Here is a 10,649-nt window from a genome sequence, read left to right as displayed (position 1 = left end):
ATCAAGTTTTTGGCGCCGTTGCCGGGGATTGAAATAGATTGACAATGATTAAGTGAAGTGGTGGTCTAGATTAAGCACTTTTTCTTTGTTTTTGCTCATTTTCTTTATTTCTAACTTGCACACTAACTGTTTGAGACTTTGTCTCTACTAACTCTCACTGCATTCAAGCTACAGAGTGCTCTGTGTATCTTTGCTATTTTGGTTGTATGACATAAACCAGGAGAGAGTTCTCCACCTCTGGAATTTCTGAAGAAGGGCACCAAGAAATGGAGGAGACCGGAAGGAAGTCCATAGTGAGAGGAGAAAATCAAAGGCAACAGGATTTTCAACCTCCATGATCAAAGAATGGAGGATGTCAAGCTAGTGACAATAAAGAAGCGCTTGTTGGGAGGCAACCCAACCTGAGGTAGTTTTCTTTTCATAGCTTTTTCAATAAAAATGTTGAATAATTAAGTATGTATTGCAAGGAGCTAAGTTTGGTGTTGCACACCAAAATAATTTAGGGGAGAATGAAGGATTCTACGTTTGGTGTTCCACCAAAATCTTATTTAAAAGCATACTCTCACCTCCTGCATAATGCTAGCTCCAAGCAATCAGACAAACTATTCAACCATTTAATTACTTTTTAGTTTTGGTTCCATAACCTTTAGCAAGGCCAAAAGAATTCATAAATGTACAACCTGTTGCATTAGAGACAGTGGCAAGGAATTAAGTTTAGTGTTTCCACACCAAATTAAATCCAAAAGCCACACTCAATTCATGCATACTAACCAGCCACCTAAGGGCTTGAGAAGCAAGCAACTTTTGAGAATTATGCAGGGAACTAACCACCATTTGAAGACATTATGCATCATAACTCAAAAGGAGCACAACAGAAGGAAGGACAAAAGAACTGCAAATCAATAGGTTGTATCCATACTTAACTCTTGCTGTTGAGAAATGCTTTGATTTATGTCTTACTAAAGTGTTCATTTAGTACAAGTAGAATCACTTTTTGCAATAAGTAAGCTAGTCTAAGTGTGTGCTTGTGTGTTTACTTTCACTTAACTAAATGCATGCTTTGTCCCCTGCATCTTTAATTCAATAAAAGAAATGTTTGGAATGTGAAATAAGATAGTTCTTTGTTAGCTGGAAGTACAATAATAGTAAGTGGTGGTATGTATGTGTGATTGTATGATAGCTCACTTTTAATAAATAATAGGAATAGATTATCTTCTTTCTAAGTGTAAACTAGTTCACTGTCTATGAATCTCAAAAATAAAAAGTCCTTGGTTGAAAAGAAAAAAAAATTAAGTAGAATAAGAAAAGCCAAAAGTGGCAGTAAAGAAAACAAAAGAGAAAAAAAAGAATAAAGCTAGACACCAATAGCTTGAACCTTAGAATATATGCCTGTGGTGACTTTGTACTAGGATCTGCTTGGATTATTAAGTTCTTTGGAGTGCATCAACACTTGGTAACTTGGGTTAACTAACCCGGGATTATCAACTGAAAATCCACTATCAAGAGCAACCTAACTACAAGGCATTTAGTAACCCAAAGAGGTGTTGGGCATCAATGTTCTAAGAAGAAATATGAGCCAAGTGTCTATAGTGAATAATGTGTCAAGCATAAATAAAGAAAAGATCTTGTTACACATGACACTGAACTAGAGCTTATAGAAAAAAATAATAATAATAATCATGGACAAAGGAATAATGAGAGGTCATAGCAGTGTGTTACTTGATGCTTGGAGGAGGCTTTCTAGGCCTAAATGTCAATAAGAAGTGAGTATTTACATATCTACATAAAACCCCATGAGCTACCAATAATACTCTGCTAACATAAACATCCTCTCCCATTTCATTCTTTCTTCTCAATAATTCCTTTCTTGCTTGGGGACAAGCAAGCTTTAAGTTTGGTGTTGTGATGACAAGTCATCTTAGCCTAGTTTCACTAGTCTTTTTCTTTTGTTTTCAATAGATTTTATGCACTTTCTTGAGCCATAAGTAAGCCAATTGGGTAGAATTTCATGTTTCCTTTGATTCAATCAACCATGGATAAATTAATGCATTTTCATGAGATTTTTTGCTATAATTATCATATATTATGAAAGAGAAACAATCTCATGATTTTGAGCATAGCTTTGATGTTTTTGATTGATTGATGATAGGTGAAAAGCGCTTTGAAGAGATTTTAAGAAAGAAGGAATGGCAAAGAGCAAGAGAGGACAAAAAGCTTGAGCCAAAGTTTGCCTCAAACTTTAGCTCAAACGTGAGGAAGAGCATGAATTCACCCAGGAGGCATCAAAAGTTTGCGCCAACGTTTGCCTCAAACTTTAGCTCAAACGTGAGGAAGAGCTTGAATTCACCCAGGAGGCATCAAAAGTTTGTGCCAACGTTTGCCTCAAACTTGAGGTCAAACGTTGGCACCCTCAGAGCAAAAGAAGAAAGAACCAGGGAGCAAAAAGCTTGCGCCAACGTTTGCCTCAAACTTTGAGTCAAACGTTGGCGCCACAAAAAGAACACCCAGGGAGCAAAAAGCTTGCGCCAACGTTTGCCTCAAACTTTGAGTCAAACGTTGGCGCCATTTGAGTATGAAGAAGAGTCCCTGATTGAAGGTTTGATTGAGCCACGTTTGCGCCAACGTTTGCCTCAAACGTTGGGCCAAACGTTGGCCAAAGGACATGCAAGGGAGGATCCACGTTTGAGCTCAAGTTTGACCTCAAACTTTGAGCCAAACGTGGATGACAGCACGGGAGGCAATCTGCTACAAAAAGCTTGAGTCAAAGTTTGCCTCAAACTTTGACTCAAGCTTTAATAGTTCATGGCCCGGTTTTGACCCGGTTCACAAGTGGGTTTCTTTCCAACTCCAAGGGCAATCAATACAGGCTTCTGTCAACCCAATTCCATCAAGAGCAAGGGCCCAATTCAAGGCTTGAAGATCATTTGAAGAGAGTGTATAAATAGCTTAGAATTTAAGTTTTCGGGAGAGCTTTTCCTTTTAGTTTTCTGAGTAGTTTTGGAGAGCTTTTGGTTAGGAGTTATTTTGAGATTCTGAGTCTTGGGGAAGGGGAATTGAATTCTCTTCCTCTTAGTTTTCTTATTTTCAATTTCATTTACACTTGTCTTGAATCTTGGGTTGAAGAATTGAGAAAATTCTGTCTCAATCTCACCTTGAGATCTCTCTGTCTCACTTTATTGCAACTTTTGGAAATTGAATTTGGTTTTGCTTCTTCTACTGCTTGATCTTTACTTTTCTTGCAATTGAATTCTAAATTTGGATCTAGGAAGGCATTGAGATCTAGACTTGGTTATCTAGTCTCTTGGGTCCTGAGATCTACAGCTTTCAATTTTAATTTCCTTGTTTCATTGCTACACCAAGCTTATTTTCATTTTCATCTAAGATCCGGTTTAATTGAATCCATCTTTTACATTTCTGTTTGTTGAATTTTACTTTTCCGTGTTTAATTTCTACAAATCAAACGCCCAATTCCCCTTATAATTCAAGTAATTTATATTTCTTGCACTTTAAGTTTCTGCAATTTACAGTTCTTGCACTTTAAGTTTATGCCATTTAATTTCTTGTTCTTTAAGATTCAGCACTTTATTTTCTGTTCTCTTTAATTTCCTACAAATTACCAATTCCCTTTTACATTCTATGCAATTTAATTCTTGTCAAACACAAATTCACTCAAATTAACTTCTGTTTGCTTGACTAAATCAACCACTAAACTAAAATTGCTCAATCCTTCAATCCCTGTGGGATCGACCTCACTCACGTGAGTTATTATTACTTGATGCGACCCGGTACACTTGCCGGTGAGTTTTTCGTGTTTGGAATTCGTTTTCCAAATTATCCATCAATATGCATTGTTCATATCATGCATTCAGAATCACAGATAATACCACCACATCTAAGTAAATAAGACTACTCTTAAATATAAACTCAATTTCTCATGCAATACATCATTTCTTTTCTTTTTCCTTTTAAATTCAAGCTTAGTGAGCGGCATATGAGACATCCTTTCAATTTAAAATCTAAAACCTAAGAACTAAAAATACTAAAGATCATGCAGGCAATTAAAGCAACAGAAAATAGGAATATAACAAAATAAAAATGGAAGAAGAAGTAGAATGAAAGAGACTCAACCACCTCAGTTATCCTGGTGGACATCTCATTCCTCAGCCTGTGCTCCTCTGTGAAGATGATTCACCTCCCCTTGGTGCCCTTAATGGTGAGATAAACAGAGAGCGCGCTCTATAACACCAAACTTAAAAGTTTATTTGTCCCCAAGCAAAGCAAAACTCTAGGATGTCAAAAATTCCTTTTAATTTCTCTTGTTCCTGTTCTAATCACTCTGCATGACCAAAACACATGTAAAACAAGAAAAATTCTAAAAAATTGAGATATAGTAATTTAAAACCAAAACTAAAATAACTATAACACTACAAGAAAAAAGGTCTATGGCCACGCTTTTTTTTCTACGCTTTAAAAGCGTGGCCAAAAGTGGTATATGGCCACGCTTTTATGAGCGTGGCGATTGAATAGAGATTTGGCCACTTTTTTTTGCTACGCTTTAAAAGTGTTGTGAAAAGGGTTAATGGCCACGCTTTTTATGGAGGTGGCAATTCATACGAGATTTGGCCACATTTTTTTGCCACGCTAAAAAAGCGTAGCCGTAGAGAGAAACCAGCACGCTTTTAAAGTGTGGTAACAGGGTTTTATTATCGTGTTGTTTGAAAAGCGTAGCCGTTTTCTACAAGCCTTTTGGCACGCTTCAAAAGCGTAGCCAAAAGGTTCCCCCCAAAAAAAATAAATTTAAAAACGCTCGTACTCTTCAAATTAAAATGTCTCTTTCTCGCTCCTTCTTCATTCAAAGACCCGCCGTAAGCCCTAACTCCTCCTTCAAAAGCCCCAACTCCTTCAGTGGTGATAACCCTAACCCTCTCTTCATTGTGCCTCACCCTCACCGCAACGACGATACTCTGACAACACACCGTGAAGAATGTCACTACGCTCACTTGCCGGCACACCTCTGCCGGCAATCCCTCTTCTGGCATCCCTAACCCTCCTTCTGTGGTGACTCTCTCTGGCAATGACTCCCTCCGCTCACTTGCCGTCGCAAACCCGCCGTCGATGCTCCCTCCGCCGTTGCTCCCCTCCATCGCTGCAAACCCTATAACCCCTTTCCATTTTTTGCTACGTTATCGAGCCAGTAGGTAGCAGCATCTTCATCCCTTGCACCATCGCGTCGAGTCCCTTCGCCCTCCGTCATCGAGCCCCGGCCAGCCGTTGTTGTCCAGTGCCTCTCCCTTTCTGGCAGCCACCGCGTTTTCCTCCACTCATCCCTACACTCTGCCACTCTCTGTCCGCATCATCAAGAATGGAGCCTCTGACTCAAGTTAGTTCTTGATTTTTTTGTCTGATTTTTCACTGCTTCTATTTGTTTTTTTGTTTTGTTCTTGAGTTAATTCTGGTTTGTTCCTAAGTATTTTAGTTCTTAATTTTAGTTATGATTTTTAATTTGTTCTTGATTCTTGGTTGGCATATTTTCTGCAATTATCTAGTATTCTCTTGGTTGCTATTCTTGATTCTTGATTTTTGTTATGATTTTTTAATGCTTCTATGTTGTCCTATTCTGTACATGAGTTGATTCTGTTCTTTGATTTTTGGGTCTTGATTTTTCACTGCATCTATTATGATTCACCATAGCACGCTATTTGATGTTATTTCATATACGAGTGTTTCATTTATATCATAATTAGTAATACAACTCTAAATCTTTGAAGTTTGGCTAATTATAATCCATAGAGCATGCTACAAATCATTTTTATAAAACTCAGAAGAAAATTGAAAATCTGCATGCCTATTAAAAGTTGAAACCAAATTAATACTATTATTTTAACTCTTTCCTAGCAGTCAATAGCAGAAATAGGCATTTGGTTTAAATATGCATCTAATGTTACAAAGAATTTGATCCTTGTTACTTATATAGCTTAAATATGTATTGTTTTTACCTTCTTAACCAAACAGATTTTCATCTCTCTTAATGACTTTAGTTTATAACTGTAAAATTGATGAGCAAACCAGAGAGTTTTAAGGAACTAAGACAGCGATGAAAGAAGAAAATACTTGCTATTTAATTCTTTGTTGATTGTCATTATCAATATTATATTTGGTTTAATATTTCTTCAATGGCATAGAACTAATGTTATTTTTTGTGCCTTAAAATACTAGTGAAGTGACCATCATAGTACTAAATATGCTTAAGGGATTTGGCCAATTTTAAAGGCTAGGTTCTTGTCCCGGTCTATGTTCACTTATTTTTTATTTCATGACTTCATAATAATAATATATATTTCTGAATTTTGCATTTCTTCTCACTCATCTTCTTATGTAGTTAATGTCTTTGTTTCCCTGTTTCTGTGTTTTCACTCACTCACTTCACTTTTACACACACTCTCCTCTCTGCTACTTCTGTTACCGCTCCTTAATTTTGCTCCATGAAACTGTTGCAACACTAAGCTTGCTCTTCATCATACAGTCACTCAAACCCTGTTTGTGACCCTTTTCAGTTTTGATCCTCATTCTCTACATAAATGTCAGTAATGTTTCCTATTCTTTTATTTCCCCTTTTTCAAGTGAAATTCCTAATGCATTCATAGCATTGCTTCTTTATTTTTTTTGTTTTCAGTATTTCAGGTGTGTGTTAATTCACCAAAGTTTGTAACTTTCTCTGTGATTCTCTGAGTTGTTATGTTTTCTGAGTGGCATTTTCTGCTGTTTGCTTTAATTTTGGAACTGGGTTTTATCAATTATTCTATGACACTGAGTTGAAGTAATTAACTGGCCCTTTAAATTATTATAATTATTATTTTGAAAAAAAATATTCTTTTTTTTGGGTGAGCTTAATTTATGTTGTTTGTGGTGTTTGGCTTGGAATTTTTCTTGGTGTTTAAGGTTTTATAATGGGTTGGTGTGTGAGTGGACATGTTACAGTTCATCCTCGTCTTTTATCTTTAATATGAAGCCTTTTAGTTGTTTTCTATAAAGTTTGGTAAGCTGTGTGAAACCAGCTTCTCTTTTTGTCTTTGCTGTTTTGGTTGATTGGAACTATTGTAGAATTTTTCCGCCTTTATTTCATAGGGTTATTGTCCCGGTCTATGGCCAATAAGTTAATAACCCTATTGTAGAATTTTTCTGCCTTTAATTCGACTGAGCATATTGTTTGTTTTATCCAGATTAAAGATGGTTCCTGCTTTTCTAATATGCAATGTGTGATGGATTTGGGAGCAGAAGGTTATGATCAGGTATGCTTCTTTCCTGAAACTCTGGCCGGTGGTCACTCATCCCTATCATGAAAGTCGGTGTATTTTAAGTTCATCGGTGCGATTTATAGCTTTTTATCTGTCTATTTTCAAGATCTGGAGCTTATTATTAGGTTGAATCTGGTTTGATTACGACTGGTGCGTCTATTTGGGTGCAAGGAGTTCTGGTGGAGAGCCAAGGATCCAAGTAGAAAGTGGAATTAAAAGTCAACAAAATAATATTGGTTAGTCTTCCCTCATTCTCAATCAAATTGGTCATTAATTCATTATTTTGCTCTCATAGAACTTCAGCATCTTGCCTATATTAGTCAGCCAAAATGTTGTATAGACATCTCCCCTATTATATATCGGCATTGTAACTGCTGTTTGTTATTTTCAAACTCAATGTTGTTTTCACTTCTCTGATCATTATTATTCCTTGAAGCAAAAGAGCAACCTTTGATGTTCTTGTGACTTGCTCAATGACCCCCAAGAGCTTGGTATGAATGAAAGATCTTGTTGTAGGTTGTACACTCAAACTTTCCTCTCTTGTGATTATGAGAAGAACTGCTCTTGTGATTTTCATTTTTGTAGAATTTAGTGATTGTCATTATCATTATCTTGTTATGTACATGACAATTTTCAGCGGTTTCCTTTACAGAACTCATACATGCCAAAGGTTTTAAAACGATTGTCTCTTGCACACCAAATTGACAAAATAACACCAAAGGATTCACAGGTATTAGGATTCAGCTATACAATATATTGAATTATATAACATTTTGGCATTTTTTTCATGCAACCAATGTTAGTGTCAAGTGTGCTTGGAATTTATCATTTTTTTGTTTATGATTTGAAATGGTTTTGAATGTAATTTGCTTGAGGTAACCTCCATATACAAGAGGTTTTCCTTATTGCATCTTTACAAATGTACATAGTAATTTCTAGTAACAGACTTCCAGTCTCATGTATTTTCTTGCTTTTCAGGTTTGACTTAAAATTCTGTTTTGCTTTATTGCTCCTTTGTGCTGAGTGGATATGGTTAATTGTGTTTTCAAATTCTATTTCTCTTTGCTATTTTAGGTGAAAGCTGAGAAAAACTGGTTTAATTGAAATGCTAATTCAGTTGAATTAGTTACTAAAAATGATGACAGTGAGGAGGAACAATTAAACAAACACAAGCAAATGAAAGCCAGTTCTAAACAATTGAAGACATTGCAACAGGTCTGATTCCTTTATATATACCTGAAAAGATATATATATATATATATATATATATATATATATATATATATATATATATATATATATTATTTCCAGTTTATTTAATTCTTCTCAAATGTTTCATATTGCAGGAGCCTATGTTTTTTGTTTGTTTTGTTCTTGCTTTTGCTCCTTTTTCTCCCCATAGGTGCCCATGGATGCCAAGGATTTCGCTGGAAAATAGAGAAATATAGAAAATTGGAAAAGAAAAATAAAAGAGGAGAAGAAACATAATCTTCATTCTGAAAATATATGATATCTTTTCTTCTTTTCTAGTTATTTATTAATTAGATCATTGGCTCTAGCATGTTCTAAATTTTCGGAATGTTGCTTCAGGTTTGCGAGACCAGTGAAGAAAGTAGAAGAGAAAGCTAAAGCAGGATAATGAATAGAATTGCAATACATAGTTAGGCAAATTTTGCACCAATCGAAGTTTTGTCATTTGTTGTTAGATAATTTTAAGGCTGGGACTATGTCCCTTAGTTTTATCGTGATTCTCCATAAAGCTTTGATTTCTTGTATGAATAGAATATATCATGAAAATTTTAAAATTATGTCATGGGAAGATTATTTCAATTTGATGATATAAGGAATTTTGTCTAGTCATGTTTCATTCAAAAGCAAGCTTATTCTAATGAAAACCGACAAGTTTAGGCTTTGATCTCTCTCTCTCTCTCTCTCTCTCTCTCTCTCTCTCTCTCTCTCTAAGTATAGCCATAATGTACAGTATCATCAACAGCCACGCTTTATAAGCGTCGCTGTAACTCACGCTATTGGCACGCTTTAAAAGCGTAGCCATATGTCATGCTATTGGCACGCTTTAAAAGCGTAGCCATATTTTGCTATTGGCACTCTTTTAAAGCGTAGCCATATGTCATGCTATTGGCACGCTTTAAAAGCGTAGCCATATTTGACACATCTAGCGATCTTTAAAAGCGTGGTAAAAAAAAGCATGGCGATAGATCACCAGAAGCGTGACGATAGAGCAATCGGCACCTTTGTAGATGTGACACTTTCAAAAGCGTGCCGGTAGCTCAAAAGGCGTGGCAAAAAGCTATCGCTACTCTTTTTTGGACTTTTTGCCACACTTTAAAAGCGTAGCAAAAAGCTTGTTTTCTTGTAGTGTAATGCCAAAATCAAAATAATTATAAAATTAAAACCAAAGTAACTGTAAAACCAAGGATACTAGTAGTTGGATTGCCTCCCAACAAGCGCTTCTTTAATGTCACTAGCTTGACAACTAATTGTTGATTTTTCTTCCTCTTCTTCCAGTTAGTTAAGAGAAATGACTTTAGTGGACATGAGGAGAGAAATGATACCCACCAAAAAGTAACTCCCATACAACTCTCTGATTCATTAAGACCAAGGAAAGCATATTCAAGTGTTGGGGGAGAAGACTTCAATTCAAATGTGGGCAGTGCATTCAGATTTTTCTTCTCAGGAGCTTGCATGCATAGAATTAAAGGGACTTGTATGGCTTCCTCAGGAATTATTGGAATGTGCAACATGGAGTGTGGATGGCTTCCTCCTTTGTTTGTGCAGCTTTCTCCTTTGTTTTTGCATCTTCCTCTTCTTCCATGTGTGAGGGTCGAGAGTTCTCTAATTCACTGGATTATGAACTCCTTTGATTGATTTCCTCACTTTCTTCCATAAGATCTTGCATTATATCTCTTGGGAAGGAATTTGCTTGTTCCTCTTCCTGGGGCTTGATAATCAACTTCACATATTTCTCTATATTTTTGAAACTCATCCTTATTTCATGTATGCATTCTTTCATGACAAGCTCAAGAGCAGATGGTTCTTGATATGAATAAGGAGATGGTGGATCTTGATATGAGTAAAAAGAAGATGATTCTTCGTATGAATAAGGATATGGTGGCTCTTGATACGAATAAAAAGGGAATGATGGATCTTGGTATGAATATGGAGATGGTGGTTCTTAGTATGAATATGGAGATGGTGGTTCTTGATAGATGGAACATGGAGCATTGAAGTTTCTTTGGTCTTGACTTTTCCAACCAGAATTCGGGTAGTTCTGTCAACCACAATAATATGAATCACTCACTAGGTGTGAGTAGTAACACATGTAATTTTTCTCCA

The 10,649-nt window shown here is 36.1% G+C and overlaps 1 long non-coding RNA gene across 4 annotated transcripts; it reads left to right on the top strand.

Moving 5' to 3' along the window:
- Window positions 1-4,851: 4,851 nt before the first annotated feature.
- LOC148568401 (uncharacterized) lies at window positions 4,852-9,125 on the top strand. Of its 4 annotated transcripts, XR_015881148.1 has the most exons (7): window positions 4,852-5,380; window positions 7,221-7,289; window positions 7,402-7,531; window positions 7,732-7,811; window positions 7,948-8,025; window positions 8,370-8,510; window positions 8,642-9,125. It is a non-coding gene; the product is annotated as an uncharacterized LOC148568401 (long non-coding RNA). The 4 variants fall into 4 exon arrangements; XR_015881149.1 differs by having other exon boundaries at window positions 7,421-7,811; XR_015881146.1 differs by having other exon boundaries at window positions 7,402-7,811.
- The last annotated feature ends 1,524 nt before the right edge of the window (window positions 9,126-10,649 follow it).

This window comes from Arachis ipaensis, chromosome B4 (assembly GCF_059453495.1).
Source record: "Arachis ipaensis isolate K30076 ecotype BB chromosome B4, ASM5945349v1, whole genome shotgun sequence".
NCBI classification, from domain to species: Eukaryota; Viridiplantae; Streptophyta; class Magnoliopsida; order Fabales; family Fabaceae; genus Arachis; species Arachis ipaensis.
The sequence above is the reverse complement of the archived record's forward strand: the minus strand, read 5'-3'. Positions and strand labels throughout refer to the sequence as shown.